Source organism: Tenrec ecaudatus, chromosome 3 (assembly GCF_050624435.1).
Source record: "Tenrec ecaudatus isolate mTenEca1 chromosome 3, mTenEca1.hap1, whole genome shotgun sequence".
Classification (NCBI taxonomy): domain Eukaryota; kingdom Metazoa; phylum Chordata; class Mammalia; order Afrosoricida; family Tenrecidae; genus Tenrec; species Tenrec ecaudatus.
In genome coordinates this window covers 4,734,569-4,754,865 of record NC_134532.1, presented here as the reverse complement: position 1 = coordinate 4,754,865, position 20,297 = coordinate 4,734,569, and the positions used below count along the sequence as shown (strand labels likewise).

Here is a 20,297-nt window from a genome sequence, read left to right as displayed (position 1 = left end):
CTGTTTAATCCAATTTTGTGAATCTCAAAGGTCAGCATGATGAAATCCCTCATGTCAAAATCCCCATCACAGAACAAAATAGCAAAAAGACAGCTTGTTATAGCTATTGCTATTATATATTTCTTCCACGTGAAAGGCTTTGTGAAATACTTGTCAATTTACTTTGGTTTTAGATTGAATAATGGTATAACAATAGGATTATTTTCAGTGCTTGAAGCACATTAAATAAAGCCATGGGTAATGTTTGCTTGTTGTTTTCTTTTGTGCCATGAATATTTTATAATCCATTAATGATTGGGAATAAATTTTTTTATATACATTGCATTTGTTTCACAAAAATCTCATTGTTTGGAGTTAGGGAGCCGAAGACATATTTGGATTCTAAGCATGGACACTACAGAGGCACTAGAACAATTGTTTTCCCTGGTCTTTGCCCTTCTATATTGAGCATGTCCCTTGTGCTAATTATGTATACACTTTAGGTTTCAATAGATGAGGATGTCTTCAATGTACAAATCATGATGAACTTAACATTGAGCCCCGAGGTAGTTAGTATATTGTGCCAACCTGGCTGATACACACATATGGGGTTAATTGAAGGGCGGAGGGCTAAATTGCTCAGTGAGCCTCGCCTTTCGAGTTCTCAGGTCTCTTCCTTTCTCATGGTCCGACCAGGGTGCAGCTGCCTTAGCCAGTTCCCTGCTTCAGCTGGCAAAGCTCACTTCCTGTAAGACATCCCTGAGCAGAAGCCACATGGACCTACCCCGATGCAGCCCTGGATGCTGGAGCACCCGTGTGGAGACTCCTGCCAGCGCTGAGATGCTTACACATTCACTGATTCAACTTTCCTCCTGCAGTGGGCATCATTGGGTGTGTTTGGTGAGATGGAGGTGAACTCTGTGGATTGGTGTCGGTCATATGGGCTAATGTTGGTCCTGTGGACTTGGGAAGCACTGGGTTGGGATGTTTTCTTGATGTGCACTTACCCTTTATATAACACTCTCTCTTATACATGTGAGTTTCTGTGGATTTGTTTCTCTAATGTACCCAGACTAACCCAAGCCCCATCCCCTGATTGCTTCAAGCCCTAGCTAACCCTTCAAGAGTTCACTGTGGCCTTGAGGAGCTACATTCTTCTTCTTTTTAGATCTTTCCGAGCCTCTGGATTGCACGCAGCACAGAAGAGTCGTTCCCTAGATAATTTTGTTTTTGGTGACCTGTACAGTGGCATCTTTGACAGCACCGACATACCACTCCTTTTTGTTCAGCTGATTTCTTTGGAATATGATGAGGCCAAATCCTTTGAAAGAGCGCAAGGCAGTGGACCCGTCCACCTCCAGTGGAGTCAGTGTGACCATAGGTGCCTTGGGCCATCATGGAACTCACAAAGGGAATAGCCTCCTCCTTTCTCTTGTTCCCACACAATTTAAATATTTGATAACATGGCTAGTCTGCATCTATTAATATCATGTGCCAACAGCGTGATGCATTATCTATCCAGTATTGTAATTGTACTACTACAAAAATGAACAGCACACACGAAGGCAGAGTCCTATTTTCATGGAGCAGACATGGAAGAGGGGGCATCAACACGAAAGCAAATTAAATAACACAGGAATTTATTGGCTGGGAGAAACTCAGGTTTGGGAGCAAGACAGCTGACCCAGAGCGGCCTCTAAGAGGATTTATTGAGTATGTCCCTTTGACACCTTTCCAATGTGAATATTTCTATTTATCATTATTTGGTTGCATCATTGCTCTCAAGTGAATTCAAACCCTTTATGACAGTGGCAGGGTATGAATAATAAGTAACAGGAATTTCTGGCCAGGAAACTAGTAAGTGAGCTGGATATAAGTGACTATGAGGGTTGGGACCATTTTTTTTTTTTTAAAGAAAACACATCATTTGTAAACTGGTTTTTGCTGTGGCATAGAGTATCTTCAGTACATGAGCAGTAGGTACCTGGGATCAAAACCTTCCAAATCCTGTCTAGAGCATTGCAGTAACTCTCCTATGGTTTTACAGATCTGTATCCAAATAAAGGAACTGAAGGGAACTGTGAAATGGTGCAAAGGGGAAACTGCACACAGGCTTTTTCCAAACACTGGTAAAGATATCTCAAACAATACTAAGATTTCAGATGCAGAACGTACATTAAATGTGCTTTAGGATCATTAGGCAGAGAAAACACCGGATTGCTATTGCCACAGTGCAGCGATTTCCCAGTCTTCTTCAAGCTCAATTAGAAGTTTCTAGAGCACAGAAATCATCAAATTTCCCACAGAGGATAAGAAAGAAACACAGAAAGGAACACAGAGTCAAACTCCTGCCAGGTGAGGCCAAGCCATTGACTTTAACTGCGCTGCAATCTGAGGCCTGCTATGAAAAGGCTGAAGAAGTCAGAGGGAAGCAATAAACCGGTATGAACTAGTGAGAAAGCAGCATTGTGATGACACACAGGGGGTTAAGTGAAATGAACACAGCGGAAGAAGCCTCAGCTACCTCCAGCAGAAAACAGCACAGAAGCAAGAAACATAGTCAATCGTTTTCTACATATGGAAGTGGCATTAGGTAACAAAATAGCTAAGTACATAGGGGTTCATCAAAATGAAGAGTTCAATCAAACTTCATTAAAAGTGATCCAAATTGATGGTGAGGTGGCTGTGGGAGGCCTGGTAGGTCATGGTCAAGGGTAATGTAGCAAAGAGGTATTGCTGAAACCCAGGTGGGGATGGAGCAAAATAGTGGGACAGGAGGAAAGTCAAGGGAAATAGAGGAAAGAGCTGAGAGGCAAATAGCATTTATAGAGGTCTAGAAAAAGACATGTACATATGTAAATATATATGAGGATGGGGAAATAGATCTATGTGCCTATAGTTATAGGTTTGGTATTAAGGTGGCAGAAGGACATTGGGCCTCCACTCAAGTACTCCCTCAATGCAAGAATACTTTCTTATATTAAATTGGCATTCTATGATGCTCACCCTCCTGGCACAGCCGCTGAAAAAAAAGCAGGTGAATAAGCAAATGTGGTGAAGAAAACTGATGGTGGCAGGCTATCAAAAGATATAGTGTCTGGGGTCTTAAAGGCTTGAAGATAAACAAGCGGCCATCTAGCTCAGAAGCCACAAAGCCCACATGGAAGAACACACCAGCCTGTGTGATCACGAAGTTCCGAAGGGATCAGTTATCAGGCATCATCAGAACAAAAAAATCATATCATTGGGTGCACACATCCATGATATGATCGCTGAAGACAAACGGGTGCATAAGCAAATGTGGCAAAGGAAGCTGATTGTGTCGGCTATCAAAAGATATAGCATCTGGGGTCTTAAAGGCTTGAAAGTAAACAAGCAGCCATCTAGCTCAGAAGCAACAAAGCCCACATGGAAGAAACACACCAGCCTGTGCAATCACAAGATGTCGAAGGGATCACATATAAGGCATCATCGGAGCAAAAAAATACTTACCATAGTAAATGAAGGGGGAAGTTCAGAGTAGAGACCCAAAGCCCATTTGTCGGCCACTGGAGAACTCTAGGGGAGGAGATGGGTCAGTCAGGGTGCGATGTAGCACCGATGAATATAGCTTTTCTCTAGTTCTTAAATGCTTCCCTCCACCCCCACCCCCCCCACCCCCCGCTACTATGATCCAAATTCTACCTTGCAAGTCTGGATAGAGCAGAGGATATAGATTGGTGCAGATAGGAGCTGGAGGCACAGGGAATCCAGGGTGGATGGTACCTTCAGGACCAGGGGTGTGAGTGGCAATACTGGGAATGTAGAGGGAGAGGGGGTTGGAAAGAGGGAACCAATTACAAGAATATACATGTGACCTCCTCCCTGGGGGATGAACAACAGAAAAGGGAGACGTCGGACGGGGAAAGATATGACAAAATAATAATTTATAAATGATCAAGAGCTCATGAAGGAGGGGGGAGCGAGGAAGGAGGGGGAAATAGAGGACTTGATGCAAAGGGCTTACGTGGAGAGCAAATGCTTTGAAAGTGATGAATGCAAAGAATGTACAGATGTGCTTTACACAATGGATGGATGTATGGAGATGGTGATAAGAGTTGTATGAGCCCCTAATAAAATGTTTGGAAAAAAAACTTCCAACAACAACAGCAAAATAAAATAAAACTACTATCACCTCCTGCAACACTTTCTAGTGATGGTGTCGACACTCAAAACAAATGGCAAGAGAGCTGAAGTATTTATATCATCACAAAGCAAGATCTGCCCTAGGCCAAATTAATAAATGAGTAAATATCAATAGTTTCTTCTGTAATAACTATGGGTTATGATGAGCCAAAGTGTATCACATATATTAACGTAAAATAACCCAGAGAGTCAGGCAGAGAGTGCTTCAAGCATGTTCTTGGGCTGCGTTTAGGAATCTTAACTCTAGACTTGGCAGGAATCTGCATCTGAGCTAACTTTCCTGGTTCTTGGTTGGATTCCATTATTCCAAGGACCCTGAATCGAGGGCGTCAGGACTTTCAGAACTATTGGCTCAATCTCTCCTTGGTTCATGCAGTTCCATCAGGGTCTCTCCAAATACACAGCGTGATTAATAAAAACTATCAAGAGAGAGACAGTTGGTAGGCAAGAAGATAATATTTAAACACAGAAGCAGTATTTGATCACGTCACCAATTGTCTGTAAAGCCGCCCAACATTTGTGGGGAGAATAGACCTCCTTGATATAGTCATGCCTTGGATATGGGGGAGTGTATGTCCTACCCCTCAGCATAAATTAATAGTGTGTGGAAGATTGTGCACTTCTGCTGGATTTGGATCTGCTTCATTGACCTTCTAGTCTATTGTCTGTTGATCCCAGAAGCCATTAGCTAAATGCCAACCCTGCATTCATTTGGCTGATCTTGGATTCTTTCAGCTTGGCATCCACCAGCCTGTGATATGTCTGCTTTATCTTCCTGTTTCCAGTCTATTAGCTCCTGAAGCCGTAGGACTCAAAAGAAGCCTGCAGCTTACATCTGACCTACAGACTCGAGCCTGACTAGATTTACCTACTTCTTCAACTGTGTGAGATATTTTTTCCTTTATATAAATCTCTTTCTACATACACACATACAAGTCATTGGCTTTACTCCCCCAAAGAACCCTGTCTGATTATCTATTTTGTAAGCCTTCACCTAAGTCACAGTTGAAAATAAAAATGCATCTTTCAGAGAAAAGAAATTAAATTGACCAATGATTATCATTAAGAAATAATTCAATTTTATCTGTTTTTGAAAAGGTATGCTTTAAAGACCTCTAAGAGGCCACAATAAAATGATTTATTAGGAAAGTCTTGGAGCTGAACATGGATTTTCTCTGTCGAGGGGAAAATTCAGCCATTACAGAATTTGCTTGGTTTCCATCATTGAAGGAAAAAAGTATTAGGTAAATCAAAGCCTTTATATTTATTGAAACATAACAATACAGGTTTCATTCTTCAATCGATTATAGAAGACACAGTATGCTTGAATATGATACTATTTATTCAACAAAATGTAAAAAAAGAATAAAGAAAAGAAAACAAATTCACACCTGGATCAGTAACCATCATGAAAGAGGGACAAAGATCGATGTTGTCATGGATTTCATTCCACTTGGAGTTGTGATCAATGCACATAGCAACAGCAGCCCAGCAGGGTATTGCACTGGAAAAATAACACACTTTCCTTAGGAAAATCTGCTACCAAACAATGACCTCTTTGAAGTGCTAAAAGGCAAAAATGCACTTTGAGGGTTGAAAGGCTCCTTCCCCAAACCCTGGTGTTTGCAATCACCCCTATGCATGAGCTAGCTGGCCAGGGGCTCGGGAGATCCGAGAAGTAGTGCATTGAATGGTGGTGCTGGAGACAACCACTGAACACACCGTGGCCGTCTGTAAGAACAAACACAACTTCAGTGGAGGGGCGCTGTCAGATGGCCCTGTAAACGTAAGGATGGAGAGACTTCATCCCACATTTGGGCTTGTTACCAGGAGAGAACTGTCCTTGGAAGAGAACATCATACTTGCTAATGAAGACTATCAAATAAAAATGAATTTATTCAATGAGATTAATGGACACATTAATTAATGCACTTAAATAATAAGTGCACTTCATTAATAAGTGCAGCGAGGAGTCCAAACATCACAATTGTGAGGCTGGTGAAGGATTGGACATTGATATGTTTGGTTTTGCGAGCTAGAACTGTTTGGGGTTGCAACCAACTTGTTAGCATTTCACAATCACAATGACAAATGTTATTTCCTATTAGTTATTAGAAAAGAAAGTTCCCACTCACACCTCATGGGGAGTTACACGGGACATGAATGCCAGGGATAATGGGACACCATTGTGAGCCATTTTAGAAGCTACGTTCTATTTTTATCAACTTCTCTTTTTACGTACTCTTCTTATTCATTCATGAAGCATCTTTCAGAGAAAAGAAATTCAATTGATCAAGTAATTCTCATTAAGAAACAAATAATTGCATTTTATCTGCTTTTTGAAAAGGTATGCTTTAAAGAACTGTGATTCTTCACATCCTTCTCGGTGTCTTTAGTAAAATGTGTATCATCTCCTGAAGGTAAGCAAAACCTTTTGGAGTACTCACGTGTTCTTTAAAATAATGTGATGTTTTTATTTGACTTTTTATATGATTGTCTATTTTTCCTTGGGATTTGATGTGAGGAAAACTGAAAGAAATAATCTAAATTGTTTTAGAATTATTTCTTTTATAAATAGAGATAGAGATTTAAGTAGACTATCCTTTACATTATTTCCGAATGAAGTGCAGAGCCTCATTAATGCACCACCGAAGGAGGGTGCAGTGATTGGCTGAAAGCCAAGGGAACAGGGGTAGTCAAGCAGCGCAGCTTTCTTCTGACTCAATTTGAGTCCCCGAAAGAACTGACTTTAGAAAGAGTCTTCAAAAGAACCTTAATCCAGGTGCCTTCACTGGGTTTTGATAAATGTAAGCAGTGTAAACTCTAGTCTCTGTGCAAATCCCACTTCCAGTCAGGGGACAGCTTTGGATCTTGGGGACCCTGAGTGCACTGGGACAGTGGAGTTTAGACGTTCAAATCCAAGATCATGGCAAACCATCTGAAGTCCATTACCAGAACTGAAATGGCACAGGAAGGAATGTGGAGGGGGATGACAGGACCCTCAACAGACTCCTCACCATGGACAGGCCTGTTGCCAACAGTAAGCAAAGGCAGCCTTATGAGAAGCCGTGTCGCAGGAGACAGCGGGAAAGCTAGGAAACCTGCCAGAGGATCTACCATATGGAAATGACCGGAAAGATCTACCTGGGGCGGGAAAGTCGGGCAGATCCTTGGCAGGGCTGCTGAGGGAATTTGTGTCTCTAATCCTTTTCTGGAACCCATTTCTCTTACCTTTCTCAGCAAAAAACTCCATCACATGTACGCTAAAAAAAATGCGTTTATGGTGAAATGATTTTTGAGGTCACTTGAAAATGGTAATGGTGTAAGTATTTTTATTTTATTTTTTTAAGAAAATAGAGGGAATGACATTATTTCTTAGTTTTTCCCCCCAATAGAAGATGCCTGGAAGTTGTCAAGAACAGGTTAAAAGAATCAATGTGCAATGGTGAAAATTTAGGTGTGATAACTCAGGGGAAAAATGTATTATATTGTCGCTGGTTATGGGGGAAAAAAATTGACATAGCTATCTTCCAGACCGTAGCATTTCCTTGCCAACTCCCCAAAGTTTCCTTGACTAAATAATTGTTTTCTAATCTGCTGTATTTTTAGCTATAGTGATAACAGAGGAAATAGTAAAAGAAAGCAAGCAGGATTTTCAAGTTGGACCTCAAGTTAGCCATAATAACAGGATGAGAGAGGGATTTCTTGCAATCAGTAGCAGACTGTGCATGTCCAAAGAGTAAAATAAACGTTAATGTATAATAATTAAATATGCTTGCCTTTGGCTAACTTATTTTAAGTTTTTTACATTGAATTTGAGCAAATGTTCAAGTTATAAAGGTCTAAATGATTTTGTCTGCTAAAAGCTTCAAAGACAGGATGATGATTATGTGCCCCATTTTAATCAATCAAGGAGAAAGATAACTCGTGACAGGTTCTTCAAGGAGGCAGAAATAAATATGTGCCATATTGGGTTAATTTTTAATATATTTACATGGGATGATTTCAGAAATTTTTTATGTTATTAAATTTGGTCTAGTTTTAGTTTAATTAATATCTTCGATTTTTAACATATAGTCAGCATCATAAATTTTGCCAACAAATGTTTGCTGAGTATTGCTAAGTGATGAGAGGTGCAGGAGTCCCATGTGATGCAGACGGTTGACATGCATAGCTGCTTAGCTAAAGTTTGGTGGTTTGAGTCCATCCAGGGGCACCTGTGAAGAAAGACCAGGCCATCAACTTATGAACGGTCATAATAATCGAAATCCCTATGTAGCATACTTTTACTGTGAGGTACAAGGTCGGACAATGAATCAGAATTGACAGTCATTGGTGATTATAGACCTGGGACTACATGATTCCTTCAATAAACAGAAAGTAGCTGGAGAGTGGGGCTCTTTTGCATATTTGTTATTATTTTGTTGAGTGCTATCAAATCAGTTCTGGTATAAAGACTCATAACCACCTTATGGACAACAAAGAATGCTGGGCTTCATATACCCAATTATCTCTATGTGTCAGTGTGTCAATACATTCTAAGGGGCACTGTCCCCTCTGCTGCAGACACTCTACCAAGCATGACATCCTTTCCCCGGGCCTGGTCCCTCCTGAAAGCATGCTCAAATTACGTGAACTGAAGTCTTGTCATCCTCGCGTCTAAGGGGCATCCTGATGGTCTCTCTTTCAAGGTAGAGTAGTTCATTCTACTGACTGTTCTTGGTCTACATAATACTCTTCACCAATTTCATAATGTAAAAGCATCTGTTCTACTTTGGTCTTCCTTATTCATTGGCTACATTTCACATGCATATGCAGAGATCGAAAACACCCTAATTTGGGTCAGATACAGCTTATTCCTCTGATTTTTTACACTATCAAGAGGTCTTTGCAAATGATTACATATGACATCTAATATTCATATATAGGGATACTGTATATGATAGAATATTGTTAAAAATCTGATAAATCTTTACAAAAAATATGAAGCTACTATTTCTTAAAATAGCTTCCATCTATGGTTGCGCATTGCTGAAGGTGATGTTTTCATCTCTGGAACTCTTTCCAGAGGTGGAGGGGTGGGGGATAGGGGGTGGATAGTGCTCTTTTTTTACACCGCTCAAACTGTATGGTGAGATTTTTCTTTTAATTATTTTTAAAATTTTAGGAACAAAAAGTAGTCTAAAGGGGCCAGATCAGGGTTGGAGAAGGGATGGGGTTCTCATGCCTAAGGACAGCCCTTGTTAACCTCGAATGAGTTTTATTGTTGTGATTTGGGATAAAACTGAGGTGGGGGGGAAGGCAGTACTCTCATGACCTTTTAATTTTTTTTAACCAATGCAGCCTTCTATTAAAAAAATCTTAATAAGTCAAGTGATCAGCCTGTTCCTTTGTGACTGAAGAGATATATTTAAACACATTTTTGGAAGTGCCTGAGTATGTATGAACTCGAAGTCTAGTAGCAATACTCTTGACTTACTAAAATATTAATAAATAACAAACATCATTTGAGTTATGCTATATGATATAAATGCTACTTAATATGAGCATGAGAGCTCAATGGAAGAAAAGCTCAGTTTGAGCTGAAAAGCTGGGGTGTCATTACTTTTCTGAATAGTGATCTGGATGCACTGTACATCAAGCATGGACCATTAATATCACATGGAAAATAAGAGTAGCACTAGGAGAAACTCTCTCATCCAACTGTCTGGCTATCTATAGTTTAAAATGATGGGATATTGTTTGAGCAACATTGTTTTCTTATATCAATCACATTATAATATGGTGTGATTTCAGAGTTATCTTTTCATCATTAAGACTCACTAGAATACTATAAGGATCTGCCTATACCAGAGACACCAAACTGTGACTCTCAAGCCATATATGAATATGTCAGTATGTACATGTGGCTCTGAAGTAAAATTGAAAAAAAGGTATTATTTAGACAATGGTGATTTCATTTGTTTATAAAATGCATTTGTGAAGGGTATTTATCTGGGGAAGGAAGAGGCAAAATTATCATTATTTGCAGACAATATGACTCTGTACATAGAAAATCCCCTACACTCCACAAGTGGAGTGTTGGAGGCAATAGAGGAATATGGCAGAGTGTCAGGATACAAGAACAACAAACAGAAGTTTATTAATGTGCTAGACACATCAGACAAGATCACAGAAGAGGCTATTAAAAAGGTGGTACCCTTTACAATAGCCAAGCATAAATTGAAATATCTAGGTATATACCTGACTAAAAAATGAAAAATTTGTATGAGGAAAATTATAGAACACTATTACAAGAAACCAAGAGTGACCTCAACAGATGGAAGAATATCCCATGCTTCTGAATTGGAAGACTCATTATAGTAAAGATGCCAGTTCTGCCCATGGCACTATAGAAGTTTGATGTTATCCTGATAAGAATACCATCAACCTTCAAAGAATTGGAAAAACTGATTACCAACTTCATATGGAGAGGGAAGAAGCCCAGAATTAGCAGAGAACTCCTCCATAAGGTGGACAAAGTGGGAGGGCTTGCTCTACCTGATATATTTTATGGCCACAGTGGTTAAAAGTGTGGTACTGGTATAACGACAATGGAAAAGAGCCGAAGACCCAGAAATAAAAACATCAGCATACAGACTACTGATTTTTTATAAGGGCCCAAAAAATATCAAATGGAAAGCAAATGCCCTCTTCCATAAGTGGCACTGGAAAAATGGATATTTACCTGCAGAAAAATGGAGCAGTGCCCTTATCATACTCCATGCACAATAATAAATTCAAGGTGGCTCAAAGACCTTGAGGTAAAGCCTCAAACAATTAAGGCCATTAATGAGGGAATTGGGACAAACCTGAGAACTTTGACACAGGGAATACATAGGCTATCAGAAACAGGAAAGGATACAAATACAGAGGAGTCACAAATTGACAAGTGGGATATCATGAAGATAAATCCCCTGTGTACATCAAAAGAATTCACCATGAATAATAAAAGAGCCCACAGACTGGGAAAACATCTTTAGCAATGACACATCAGACAAAGGCCTTATTACTAAAGTCTATAATATTTTGCAAGCTTATAATAAGAGAAAAAACTAATTGCCCTCTGAGGAGTGGACAAGGGACCTGAACAGAAGTTTCACAGAGGCAGAAATCTGAATGGCCAATAAATATATGAGAACATGTTCCCGATCATTAGCCATCAAAGAAATGCAAATTAAAACAACTATGAGATACCATCTAACACCCTCAAAACAAGCCCAATTTGAAAAATCAGAAAGCAATAGGTGTTGGAGAGGCTGCTGTGGTGTGATAGGAATTCTCATCCACTGCTGGTGGACCCGCAGGTATGTACAGCCATTATGAAAATCGATTTCGTGGTTTCCAAAACAGATTGAAATCGAGTTACCATACACCCCAGCAATCTCCCGACTGGGCATACACCCAGAAGAGGCAGGAAACAAACCACGGCCAGACATCTGTGCTCCAAGGTTCATTGCGGCACAGTTCACCATTGCAAGGAGATGGAAACTACCCAAATTTCCATCAACTGACGAATGGATTAAAGAACTGTGGTACATACACACAATGGAATACTACACATGACTAAAAAGCAGGGATGAACACCTGAAGCATATCGCCACATGGGAAGAACTTGAGGAAATCATGCTAAGTGAAGTAAACCAAGCGCAATAGGACAAGTACAACATAAGTCCGCTGAGGTAAGTTAAAAAAATGCAAAAGGGGCATAAGGAAAAAGTTACCATATTCAAACATCCCTGTGTTGAGGGCCAGACCAAATCCATGGGTACATATGGTAGCTAAAAGGAGGGGGCCAGAGATAGAAATGTGGAGTGGGGGTACAGGACACTAACTCACACAAGGGGAGGGTAATGTTTATATCTTCACAGGGAAAGAGGAACCAGACATCAACCCAGTGCTCCCGGGATGTCAATGCAGCATGCTGGCGTGGAGCAAGGAGCCAGTGGAGGGGCCTGAGGGCTTGGCCCCAATCCCAACTACATGGACAGCCACCCCTCCCCCCAGAAGAATTTACTTTAGAGGATGGCACTGAAGCTGCAGCTCAAGGAGAGGGACATGTCTGATCAGAGCACACGGGAGCAAATGAAGAGGGAGGGAGAGAAAATTGACGCACCCTGGCCCACCAGGCCTAAAGGATGATATCCCTGCTCCGAACAGCCAATATACAGAGTGGACCCTATAGCTGATCTCACTATAAGACACGATGTCCCTCGCTGACATGGCCCTATGGGGGACAACACTGAAGACTCAGTGTCGGGATTGGCCTGGTCTAACCCCACAACACCGAGGCAAAACACTAGGACATGCAACAGAGCAACTGGGAGAGCAGAGCAGGGATGTCCTGAGGAAGTGTCAAGGACAGACTTTGGGGCCAGGACATGGCACCCCATCGGTCTCAGCTGGAGGATACTCCTAGAGGTCAACAAACAGACTTTGAACTATTTACAGATTTTAGAGTTTTTTTAATTTTTATTTTTTATCTATTTCTTTATTTTCATTGGTTTCTTATTGTTTTGTTGTGTTGTTTTGCTATGTCTTGTTTTATTGTGCATATTATTATCTCTTCAGGTCTATCTAAAATAAGATAGGCTGGATGAACAGTCAGGAGGATTAAACAACAGGACTGTTGATTCCGGGGGACATGGGAGAAGGGGAAGTGGGGGAAAGAAGGTGGAGTTGACAACTCCAGGGATAAGGGAACAACAAATGATACAAAATCAGTGAGAAGCATGGTAGGGATTGATCAAGGGCAATGTAACCGAGAGAAATTACTGAAATCCAAATGAAGGCTCAGCATGACAGTGGGACAATAGGAAAGTAAAAGGAAACAGAGGAAAGAACTAGTAGGCAAATAGCATTATAGAGCTTTAAATCCAGGCATAAACATATGTAAATGTATTTATATATGATGATGGGGAAATATATCTATGTGCATATATTTATTGGTTTAATATTAAGGCAGCAGATGGATATTGGGTCTCGACTCAAGTACTTCCTTAATGCAAGAACACTTTGTTCTATTAAATTGGCATTTTCATGATGCACACCTTCCTGACAAACCTGACAAACCTGCTGAAGACAAAGCAGGTTCATTAGCAAATGTGGTGAGGAAAGCTAATGGTTCTCGGCTATCAAAAGATATAGCATCTGGGGTCTTAAAGGCTCGAAGATAAACAAGTGGCCATCCAACTGAGAAGCAACAAAGCCCACATGGAAGAATCACACCAGCCTGTTTGATCACAAGGTTTTGAAGGGATCAGGTATCAGGCATCCGGCATCAAAGAACAAAAAATCATATCATTGTAATTGAGGGGAGTGCCGATTGGGGACACAGAGCCCATCTGTAGGCAACTGGACACCCCCTTACAGAAAGATCGTGGGGAGGCAACGGGCCAGTCAGGGTGCCGTGTAGCAATGATGAAACATACAGCCTTCCTCTAGTTCTTAAATGCTTCCTCCCCGCCACTATCATGATCCCATTTCTACCTTACAAATCGGGGTAGACCCAAGGATGTACACTGGTATAGATAGGAACTGGAAACACAGGGAATCCAGGACAGCTGATCCCCTCAGGACCAGTGTTGAGAGTGGCAATATCGGAGGGTGAAGGGAAGCTGGGGTAGAAAGGGGAAACTGATTACAAGGATCTACATATAACTTCCTCCCTGGGAGATGGACAAAAGGAAAGTGGGTACAGGGAGACATCACACAGTGTAAGATATGACAAAATAATAATAATTTATGAGTTATCAAGGGTTCATGAGAGAGGGGGTGAGGGAGGGAGGGGAAAAAGGAGGAGTTGATACCAAGGGCTCAAGTAGGAAGCAAATGTTTTGGGAATGATGATGGTAACTAATGTACAAATGTGCTTGACATACAATGGATGGATGTATGGATTGTCATAGGAGTTGTATAAGCCCACAATAAAATGATTTAAAAATGTATTTGTGGCTCTGGAATAATTTTTAACTTATAAAGTATGGGATTGGTTTTTTTATTGGAAAAGTTTACCAAGCCCTGACCTATAATGTAAAGGGGACACACTGCCATGGGGACACACTGTCACTCTAGAAATATACTTTTTTTTTTTTTACTAAAAAGAGACCTCATGTTAAAGTGGGCTAAGCATTGAACTGCTAACCACAAGGTCAGCAGTTGGAAACGAGTAGCCGCTCCATAGCAGAAAGATGAGGTTTCCTATTCTCATAAAGATTTAGTCTCGGACGAGTTAGAATCAACTCAATGGCAATGATTGGCTATTTTCTATGAACCTTGACTGAACCAAAATAAACATCTAAGTAGAAGGGAAATGAAAGAACAGATGGAGGGATAGAGGGATGGAGGGTGAGAGGGAGACAGGGATGGAAGGAAAAAAATTAACATGTATCAATGAGTCGATGACCGTTTACAGATTCATTATGCTTTTGCTACACTGTTTGGACTTTGGAATAAAGTTATATGATAAAAGAAATCTGTTATGGATTGGTTTTTGTTGACAGGAAGTGAATTGATTCCGTGCCTACTGTGCAGTCAAATGATTTGGGGATCAATGTTCTTTGATGTTGAGAAGCTTTTCTTATGGCCTGAAACGCAAATATAAACAGAGAACACAATATGAAGCACATGGGCTGGGATTCTGGAAAGCGGTATGTCTATAAGTAATCAGAACTTAACATCACAAGGGCATCAATGGTTGACCTTACAGAAACATGGAATCAAAAGACTTTTAGGAAAGTGCTAAAATCCAGCCCTTTTGATGGCTTACTATGTTCCTGTGTGTGATACTTAGGGTTTATTGGTGCCAACCTGGCACCTGTTTGAAGATATGGGTGGAGTTTAGTAAGTTATTAAGGTCACAACTTGATGACATACTTTGAAGTTGCAACCAAGATAAATGGCACTGTAGAAGCCCCCCCCCCCCTGTTTTTGCCTTCCTGCTAGCAGACCCTGGTAGAGGCCAGAGCCAAGGAGATGCTTCCACCACCATTGATCCACAGATTTTGTACCCATTGGTCAGTGATATTCCTGCATTTAGCATCACTCCTTCTCACTGCATGAGTCTGAAGGCGGACTTACAGACTAGCATTGGACTTAATGGACTTGACCTGGACTGGATTGGGATGTTTGCTTGATATATATATATATATATATATATATATATATATATATATATATATCAACATATCAAACATATATATATATTTGCTTGATATATATATAATTACTTTTTGATACAAGGCTCTTTCTTACACCTATATGAATGTTTCTGTATTTGGTTCTCTAGTCAACCCAGTCTAACACACTGTGTGATAATTGTTTTTTATAAAAACCTATGCTATCATATTATGAACAAGATTGATTTAATATTCATATAGACTTTTAAAGTCCATAAAGAACCCCTGGAAACACAGTGAACTATGCACTCGACTATAAGCCTCAAGATTAGCAGTTCAAACCTACCAAGAGGCCTATGGGAGAACGATGAGTTTGCTCCCACAAACAATTGGTGTCTCAGTAACCCTAGAGAGCAGTTATACGCTCTCTTCTAAGGGCACCATGAATTGGAATCAAATCAATAGCAATGGGTTTTGGCAGGGTGGGGGTTAATGTCTACAAATCATTTCATCGTGGCACTGAGGAAATGACATGGGGTCATCTGATCTCTGGATACATAAAGGATAAGGAGATGCTCTTGTACTCTGAGGCAGGATCTCAGTGCAGCTCCTCTGCTCTGTCTCATGATCTTGTTGCTGCAGCCTCTGTGTCCCTCATGCCTCCACTTTAGGCAGGGATCTTGCACGTGCTCTGCTCTTGGCTCTACTTTACTGATGGTCCTGGGTCTTAGGATTTCTTTTTCCTGATTCTGAATGTCTCACTTTTATGTCCAGTGGAGTCACAAGACTGACCAATCTCCTAGAGTCCTGTATACCTCATTTACATGCTTTCAACCCATCATTTGGTGGGAGTTACAAAGACTAGGGATAGAAAAGTTACATCAAGTAATTTCACTTCATTACAGTTATATTACTTGGGTATTATAACTGTTCATTAGAGTAAATGTATCTTTAATCGTCATCAATTTAACGATCAGTAAGCAAAAAATTGAAGAGATTCTTTGGAAATACCTTTTTTAAGATAAATTATATTTCTTCTTTGAATATATCATATCCTTAGTTACCCCTATATAAGTTTCATTGGTTTTGCTTTTATACAGAAATCAGCATAAGATACCTAGTTGACTGTTGGTTCATTAGGGCATGCCAAGTTGTTCCCACTTACACAGAAAGTGAAGACAAACACTCCTTCACAACTGCATGACCACTACAATTCCCCACTGCGACATGGTGATTCCAGCTCACAGAGACATGACAGGGCAGAGTACAGCTTTTCCACAGGGTTTGGAAGATGTCCATTGTAAAGAAGCAGACTCCATTAACAGACTTCTGTGGAGCAGCTGGTGAGTTAAAGCAATCCCCGCTTAACGGAAGGAAGCCATCAGGATTCCTCTTCATCTCATTAGTTTCTTGTAAATGTGGCTTACTTGAGAGCTAAGTAGCCTCTGTCAGGAAAGCGAAAGTAAGACATTACAGCGTTTACCTAATGCCATTATTCACTAGCAAGATATACATTTTTATTTTACATTGCCTCAGGAAGAAAACAGGCATTCATTTTAATGTGTTCACAACTATTTAAAACTCAGGACATTGAAAAATATTTAGTAGCTATTGTTGGTTCTTCTAACACATCTGTCACTTCTATTCATCTGTCAGTTTGTCATACTGTGATGGCTTGTGTGTCATTGTGATGCTGAAACTATGTTACGGGTATTTTAAATGCCAGCAGCATTGACCAAGGTCTCAGCAGAGCTTCCAGACTAAGAACAGACAACATAGAGCTCAGCTCCTCACCCGGGAGGAGTTAGTCCTAAAACCCTTATGCTTAGCTTAGAAACACTGTCTGAAATCGAAGGCCTAATGCATGGAAGCAGAACATGGTGGCAGACAGTGCTGGAGGGTAAACCTCTTGGGAGGGGCACCTTTGTGATCTTCATTTGTTGCTTGGGAACCACTCAAAGTAGGAAGAAAAGCTGCAAAAATGATTAGCTGATGATCAAAACTGGAAATATGTAAAGTATGAATCAAAGAAAATTGGAAGTGGCCAACTATGAAATGGAATGCATACGAATAGATATCATAGGCATTGGTGAGCTGAAATGGATTGATATTGGCCATTTTGAATGAGAAAAGGATATTGTTTAGTGTGCTGAGAATAACTCAATTAAGAGACTTGGCTTGGTAGCCATGGTCAAAGAGGACATCGCTACAAGAATCATGAAGAACATGATGTGCTGTCTGGGATAGAATCATATCTATCCTCCTTCAAGGAAATCCAATTAATACAACTATTATTCAAACTTATGCAACAACAACAAAAGGTAGGGATTGAGCAATTGGAAATTTCTGTCAACAACTTCAGTCGTGAAGTCAAGAGGCATTGACAGCTACTGGCTAATGGAAGGCAGAAATTGGAAATAAAAAGGAAGGAATAGTAGTGGGAAACTGTGGACTTGGTGGAAATGAAGCTGGAGATCACAGGATAGAATTTTGCAAAACCAATGACTTGTTCATAGAAAATACCTTTTTGCAACAATACAAAAAGTGTTGGACTTCTCCAGATGGGATACACAGAAATCAAATTGACTACATCTGTGTGAAGAGATGAAAGAAAACTCAATACTAGCAGCTAAAACCAGTTCAGGGGCTGGTTATAGAACAAACCATCAATTGCTTAGAAGTGAGTTCAGGACAAAGCTGAAATTTTTTTTAAAGTCTTTGAGAACCAAAATATTCCCATGAGTCTATCCCACCTGAATTTTGGTTGTATTCATTAGGTTGTTAGCAACTTATAATGGTTTAATGCTACCCATAGGGCTTCCGGTGGCTAATTCCCTTGACGTGACAACCAATTCCTATTTCTTAGTCTGGAAGTTCTGGTGCAGACTGTCCATTTGGGTGACCCTGCTGGTACTTAACATACCAGTGATGGAGCTTACAGCAACACAGCAACACAAAGACCACTACAGAACACAACCAACTGACAGAGAGCAATGGATTGATATCATAAAGGAATAAAAACATTGATGCTTGAAAATAATCAATAATTTAATATGCAAAGCCTGTATGAGCAATAACATGAGGGAAAATACGTTATGCCCTTTCCCCACATATGTCTCTTATAGATCAAGGGGAAATATCTGGAATGCAGGATAATATTTGACATTATTGTATAATATTTGTCATAATGACTATTGGAAGAAAACAAAGAGACTGTATCAACTAAAGTCTATTAAGGTTTACCTTGGAATATTTTGAATTCATGCTACATATTTCCATAGATAGGTAACATCCTCTGAAGCATGTGTGACTTTAAAAGAAAAAAGTGCTAAATTATATGAGTGAATTATAGTACCAACAAGCATTGAGTTACATTACCTTTCTAACAAATTGTATCCCAATAGTTTTTATTATACATATAAGACCATGTAATTGCTTTGGTGAATTTTGAGTGATATCTATCTGCTTTATATTTCATATTTTATAAACCATTTAAAATTTTACATTTCCACTTATATTTTGTTTTTGAGAAGGTAAAATTTCCATTTTGTCAGTTAATCTTTGAGATTTTCTTGGATATGATTTTCAATCATACTTTATTTATTCATGGCAGTAGCTTAGTCTGTTTGCTAAACATGTTGCCTTTTTTGAATTTTTTCCCCAAACTTGAATTACTAGGCAAGTCTTACTTGATCCACCAGGCATCCTATTTTTATCATGTTCCTTGGGATAATTTATGAGATGGAATTCAATATTCTAAAATTGAATAGTGGGTTCTAACTCTTAGTTCACCATCACAGTGGGGATCCAAGAAGGATAAATAGACTCCCTGGCCTCTGCTTCCATAGTCAAGTACTTAGAGTACTTAGAGTAGAAAGTACTCAGGTGCCATTTAGGAGTGTAGCCAGGAAACTGAGAAGTCCTTAGGTTGTGGGTTTGAGTCTAGCTAGAAGCAGGTAGCTCAGGTGCCTCCACTTAGAGGTCATTAACTGTTAATTATATCTGTTGCCTTTCAAAACAAAAGTTACATGTGGTTGTTAGTTGTCATTAAGTGGGCTCTGGCTCTTGGTACTCTCACATGATCTGGAAAGAAACTTTGGTTAGTCCTGCACCGTCTAAATGATCATTGGCATGCTTGAGTTAATGGTTGCAGGCACTGTGTATTTTTAGTGTATTCCACGTAGGGGGCTCACCATCCAGCACTCTAGCAGGCAATATTTTGTTGTGATTCATAGGCTTTCAGTGACTAATTCTCAAAAATGAGTGCCAAGTCATTCTTCCTACATTGTCTTTAAACTTCCATCAGAGGTGACATATGAAAGACTAGTGGCATAACTCCACACCCTACTTTCGATATATGAAATACTAGTGACATAACTCCACACCCTACCTTCGTACAGGCCACCACAGTGCGACAAGCTAACAGAGGTGTCATAGCAGCACGTCACGACTGAGATTTAATTAAATGGCTGTATAAAAAATCAACAATATTAATATAGGGGTGAATGATTGGAGATCCACATTAAGGTAAGAAATGCTTCTTTATTTGAAAATAGCAATAAATATAAATAAATGCTCCCATTTTACAGACTTAGTACACATGAAGAAAAGGCAAAAAAAAGGGGTGGTGAGTGATGTTGGATAATTATTCCAAAGGTGATAGAGTTTGGCTGGCCCTTCGCAAGGTAGCTAAATTTAAAAATAGCTGATTTAATTGCTTAACAGAAGTTCTCTTCTCATTAGACCTTAACCTTAAGAATGCATCTATGAATAACTTCAACATTTTTCACCTTCCAATTTCCACACCTGAAAATTCTATTCCAATACTCACCTCAAGGCTCTTGACTGGAAGGATGTGTTTGCAGTGAGGGAGAAGGATGGAGTGTAGTTTCAAAACTCGTTAAGAGCTGCCAAATTCATGGTTTGAATGAAGGCTAAGTTTTCCACAGATGAAAGGTAATTCAGTATTGGCTCTCA

At 39.9% G+C, this 20,297-nt stretch overlaps 1 pseudogene; it reads left to right on the top strand.

Annotated features, from left to right (window-relative positions):
- Positions 1-7,090: 7,090 nt before the first annotated feature.
- On the top strand, positions 7,091-7,350 carry LOC142443237 (small ribosomal subunit protein bS21m pseudogene; annotated as a pseudogene).
- Positions 7,351-20,297: the final 12,947 nt, after the last annotated feature.